This window comes from Salvelinus alpinus, chromosome 10 (assembly GCF_045679555.1).
Source record: "Salvelinus alpinus chromosome 10, SLU_Salpinus.1, whole genome shotgun sequence".
Taxonomy (NCBI): Eukaryota; Metazoa; Chordata; class Actinopteri; order Salmoniformes; family Salmonidae; genus Salvelinus; species Salvelinus alpinus.
Window position 1 is genome coordinate 736,994 of NC_092095.1, and position 5,885 is coordinate 742,878.

Genomic DNA, 5,885 nt, shown 5'->3' on the forward strand with positions numbered 1-5,885 from the left:
TCTAACTCTTTTAAGGGGGGGAGTTAGAAGGATAACTTTATCCTATCCTAGGTATTCCTTAAAGAGGTGGGGTTTCAGGTGTCTCCGGAAGGTGGTGATTGACTCCGCTGACCTGGCGTCGTGAGGGAGTTTGTTCCACCATTGGGGTGCCAGAGCAGCGAACAGTTTTGACTGGGCTGAGCGGGAACTGTACTTCCTCAGAGGTAGGGAGGCGAGCAGGCCAGAGGTGGATGAACGCAGTGCCCTTGTTTGGGTGTAGGGCCTGATCAGAGCCTGAAGGTACGGAGGTGCCGTTCCCCTCACAGCTCCGTAGGCAAGCACCATGGTCTTCTAGCGGATGCGAGCTTCAACTGGAAGCCAGTGGAGAGAGCAGAGGAGCGGGGTGACGTGAGAGAACTTGGGAAGGTTGAACACCAGACGGGCTGCGGCGTTCTGGATAGGTTGTAGGGGTTTAATGGCACAGGCAGGGAGCCCAGCCAACAGCGAGTTGCAGTAATCCAGACGGGAGATGACAAGTGCCTGGATTAGGACCTGCGCCGCTTCCTGTGTGAGGCAGGGTCGTACTCTGCGAATGTTGTAGAGCATGAACCTACAGGAACAGGTCACCGCCTTGAATGTACTGAAGTTGGAAGTCGGAGATTTCCCAGCTCCGAGTTCCCAAACTCGGCATTGAAAAAACATATACAAACATCTCCAGTCATGTAAAATGATATAGAATCGCACGAAATGCGTTTATAAAAGGCCCAAAAACAGGGAATCTTTACTAGGATTAAATGTCAGGAATTGTGAAAAACTGAGTTTAAATGTATTTAGCTAGTGTATGTAAACTTCCGACTTCAACTGTACATTGATTCTTGAAGAATATAACTTATGCCTCATGAGCTTAGTTCAACTGTCCCACTCCATGAGAACCCCAAATATAAGCTAGTTTTACTCCAATGTTTGTAAACATCGTTTAAATTTCAACACTGTATAGCCTCATAACATGGTTAAAACAACAACAAAAGTTTATATCATGGATGGTCAGTTCTTGCACTCATAGCTCTGTCTATTAATCTGAGAGTGGTTATATTTCTCCAGGCCTGTCCCTCAGCTTTTTACCAAAACAGAGGTTGTTTTGTTTCATCTGTGGATTTGCCCTTTAAACAGCTGCATATTATCAAGATATCAAAGTGTCACCAACAAAAAGGTAAACAATAGGCCTATAGCAAATGTAGCATATGGCATTCATTTTTCAATGTAAATAGCACTTTTCATTAGTGCTCAAAGCATGCCATTCCATGAGCGCAGCATTTGTTTCAATTCGAATCAATGAGCCCAATCAGTCCTCCATAATCATAAACAGTAGAGCTGGCTAATAAGTCCTTAGTTTGAGTCATTCTCAAGTAAAACAATTTGACTAATCTATACATCCATATTTCCAAGTCCTATTCTTGAAGATCAAGGGGTATAATATTTATTGCAATGAGTGGAATTCTGATAGACTTTAGTTTACAATGTAACGATATAATTTAATCATATTATTATATGTAGTAGAAAGTGATGGGTTAGGAGAAGCCAATATAACCAACCCATAAAATAAAATGTAACATCCAAATATGGCCAGCTATGTAATTAACATTGATTTATCCTGCAATAGATGTCATTCAATTGGTAACATACATTTGTCTTATTCTAATGCCACTTAAAGAGAAGCTAATCTAAAAGTAACAGAATGTAATCAGATTACGTTAATATTTAATCAGTAATTTAACTTTTATCCAATTTGACATAATTAGTGGATTACATTTAGAAATTAACCTACCCAACCCTGGTACGTCTACCCTCAGTCCAGGTTGAATTTGATTCTCCCTGACTATCTAGCTTTCATTTCGGATATTGAGGATTATAATTTCTTCAGTTTAGATTTAGTTTGAGTCATTTCAAAAGTATATGGAGTTTGTCCCTCACCCCCACGGCCTGTATGTTTGACACCTCTGATATACTGTAATGTGTTCCTAATGCAAACCACAAGAAACATAAATATACATTTGTATTTCTTTATCTCATTAACACATATTACAAATAGTAGAAATGGTAGAAAGAAGCAGTACACAGTTTAGCATAAAGTAACAGGAAATTATTTGCACCCTGTCCAAAGACATGATCCTGTCACTTATTCTAAAGCCATAGATGAGACTAATAGAAAAAAACAAGACACACATTGTTCCAACAGACAAGATAATGGTAACAAAAACAAATTCTATATTTCGTTTATGATCAAGTGGACAAAAATCGCAAATTCACCCGTATTACTTATTATTCTACTACAGAGAACATCTATTTACAGTTTTGAAATCTATTTAATCCAGCAGATCAGTTGTTAAACAATGTGACTACCCTATTGTGGCATCTCTGGTAGCCACTGTGGTAAACACTAGGGCTGGGCGATATAGACCAACATGTATATCAAAAGAATTACAATACAAAGGATGATATCATATAAACGAGTGTAAGAAGATATGAATGCAGATGACGCTGTGGCATGGCCTTCATTTAAATGTGGCCACACTGGCTGCAGGTGAGAACAAGTAGCCTATGTTTTAGCCTGCAGAGGTATAGTGGAAATATCATGGGATACTAAGATCCAATGAGATGCATACCTACCTCAATTATACATATTGCAGTAAAAATAAACACAATAAATTGGCCAGCCCAGCCTTAGAAATAGGAGTATATTAAAATACATTTGAGAGAATCACAGTTTTTGAAACAGGTCATGTTTATCCTATGTGATGATACAATAGCATGGTTATCAGTCAACTCAAAATGGGAAAAGGTTATGTTTGGGGGACATGTTCGCAGTCAAGAAGAAATGTTGAGTGGCCAATGAGAATCTCTCCAAGCTTCATGCATTTTCTCGCACACTCATTTCCGATCTGAGCTTTTCATTTTCCTTGAATATAAAATAACAATTGGGTTAATTATAGTCTATTAATGCAGTGAAATGACCCCTCAGTATTTCACTGCCGAGGCCAAGTTTCTTGATGGTACACCATGCAGGCATGTGATGAAATGTTAAATATGATTATTACCTCTTGAAGTTTGGTATTCTCCTTTTTTAGCTTAACCAGGTACTCAATCCTCTGCTTATGGTTCTTATGGCCCACAAGCTTGCCGTTCTCCTCAGACAAGTGGTCAACCTGCTTCCGAAGAACCTCCACTTCCTGTAGGGGACAGTCGGGCAGATACAGACATTTCCCACCTTCACACTAAAACAATGTCCATACATTAGCTAGATTCAGTACAGAAGGACCCTCCTAAAACGAATCATGGACTAGGACAGCTCCTGATATCATCGCTGTCTGGAGGAGCATGGAGATCAATGTCTCCCATAAAATGATCCAGCCTGTCAACTAGTGCAAGTTGCTATTTTCTGCATTCCATATAAATTACATGTATTTATTTAAATAAGAATTCGATCTTAATTGATCTGCCTGCTCAAATAAAATAATTGTTTCTATTCAAAATGACAATAACCAGAACCCCTACAGACCCTGATGCCGTTCTCAGCTGAAGCAGTCTCTCCTTGTCGTGCTCCTTACGGCTCAGCTCTCTGAGCTCCAGGCAGCGATTCCTCAGCTCGTTAGTCAGCTCCTGGACACAGGTCTGAGACTGGGCCAGTAGGGATTCCTGACTCTGCAGTCCAATCAAAAACAGATGTCAAACTTTAACAAATGCATATTAGAGAAAGTGTATTTGCATACACATGCAGATTACACATAACATACTTTGTTCTCTCACACATTATTTGCATACCTTTCCCGAGCTTCAGTGAGCCTCTGTATTACTGTGCTCTGAAAATGAAAGGAATGAGGAAATATGAAAAACCACCTTCTGCAAACAATGGCATTTTCTGTTTACAAAAACTACGTTCAGGTGAACAGGAGAGTTGAGTGATTGATACACACCTTTTCATGCCTCTCCTCCTGCAGCTCCCTCAAGACATTCTGACTAATGGCCTCATTTAAAACATCACTGTCAATTAATATATATCCATCAGACACTTGACAAATCAACTGTCTGATAACACTTGGGTTGCAAAAATTAATTGGTGAAAATAAGTGATTTTGAATGGACTAACCAATTTGTGTTTTCATTCTGAGCCAGTTGGTTCTGCTTGGTGTAGAACTGGTCAAGAAGAACTTGGATCTCCATTCGCATTATTTCCTTCTCATTCAGCTGACCCTGTAGGAAATCAACAGACTTGTTAGATGCCATATGTGTTATATCAATGTGTTAAATAAGTGTCTCAAGATTGGATGTTTAGCATTCATCATGACATGCCATAAAACAACAAAAAAAACACCTTGAGCCTCTGGATCTCCTCGTTCTTGGCTTTCAGAGTTGAGCTCAGTGAGTCAACATGGAGGAGCGCCGGTTCTCCAGCTCCCTCTCCTGGCACTCCAGCACAGCTCAGATCAGTGTTGAAGCTCCGGGGGGGTGTCTGAGAAATCAATAAGATTAGCTAACCCTCTCTTGATCAGACAGAGTTCCTTCCTGGTAATGCATACAGGAGGGAAAACCATCAGACACAAGTATCTGTTACCTGTGGCAGCACTTTAGGGGTGACGGATGACTGTGGAATACGATTAGCACTCTCGCCTCGGACAGTCCTCTCAACCGCTTCTTGCTGTTGTTTTAACTGGTGAAAAGCAGGCAGGGAAATCCCATGAGTAAAGTAGAGATCTAATCTATTTGGTCTGGTCTCAAATCTACCGTTTTCCATGCTACTGTAGCCCTTGATTCATTTTCAGTGGCTCTTTGTATATGTATAGAAATAGGTCTGTTACCTTCTCCTGGAGAGTTTGGATGATAGCCTCCTTCTGAGCAGTCTGATCCTGTGAAGCTTGGAGAAGACCTGCCTGCTCGTCTAACACCTTGGTGAGTCGCTCCACCTCCTCAGTGGCATAGACCACCTCCTCCTGAAGCACCTCTACCTGAGGACAAACATCCATCCAGACATTGTCATAATGATGGAATTCAGGCACATGTTATCGTATCAAAGCTCAAGAGGCCATATTGTTGTTTAAAATTAACTCCAAGTCTTACCTCTATCAGATTAGAAGCTACCTTCCTTTCGGCTGCTTCTCTCAGGTCCTGGAGCTCTGCTTGCATCCTGTTGTTGTGTTCCTTGATCTCCTCTCTCTGAGCAAGCAGCACTGTACTTAACCTGTCAGAACAAAACAGGCCAAAACTAAACACATTGATAAAATACAGTGAGAATTGAGAAGTATACAAGTTAAACATGATAATTAATTAAAAGATAAACAAATTACTTGAGTCAGTACCGTGAGGTCCTTGACATCTCCAGACAGCATGGCGAGGCACTGGTCCTTTTCGCCCAGCTCACTGCGGAGGTCCCTGGTCTGGTTGATCAGCTCCAGCACAAACTCTTGTTAAACACAACAAGAGACTTCTGAAATAAGAGGTATCATATTCATGCTATAATCCAAAATAATAAAAACGAATGGCAGGTCTTATGGCATGACTTACTTTGTCTTGTTCAATCTTTTGCTCAAGACTGGTTATGGTCCCATTGGCAGTTGTCAGATTTTGTTCAAGGCTTTCCATATTAGAAGTCTTTCAAAGTAAAATACAAACGGAGAGGGTCAATTACAGTTGATTGGAGATTAAGATTCAATATGTCAAAGAGTGTTCAACTAAACTGAAACATACTGGTGATAGCAATTTCTAAGAAAAAAGTATAAAACTTATACTCAACTCTAGGGCACTATAATACCAACCATGTATACACTAAACACTAACGATGAAAAACAGACCTGTTGTCGGCTTTGTGTAGTCAGGTCAGACACTTTCTTCCTTAGCACTGCATTCTGCTCCAT

General features: G+C 40.5%; 1 long non-coding RNA gene and 1 pseudogene across 1 annotated transcript; both read right to left on the reverse strand.

Moving 5' to 3' along the window:
• Nucleotides 1–3,798: 3,798 nt before the first annotated feature.
• On the reverse strand, nt 3,799–4,378 carry LOC139531327 (uncharacterized). Its single transcript, XR_011666331.1, has 4 exons — nt 4,349–4,378; nt 4,124–4,227; nt 3,951–4,017; nt 3,799–3,836 (listed from the first exon to the last, which is right to left on the reverse strand). It is a non-coding gene; the product is annotated as an uncharacterized lncRNA (long non-coding RNA).
• Nucleotides 4,379–4,567: 189 nt separating this feature from the next.
• On the reverse strand, nt 4,568–5,885 carry LOC139531325 (kinesin-like protein KIF15; annotated as a pseudogene).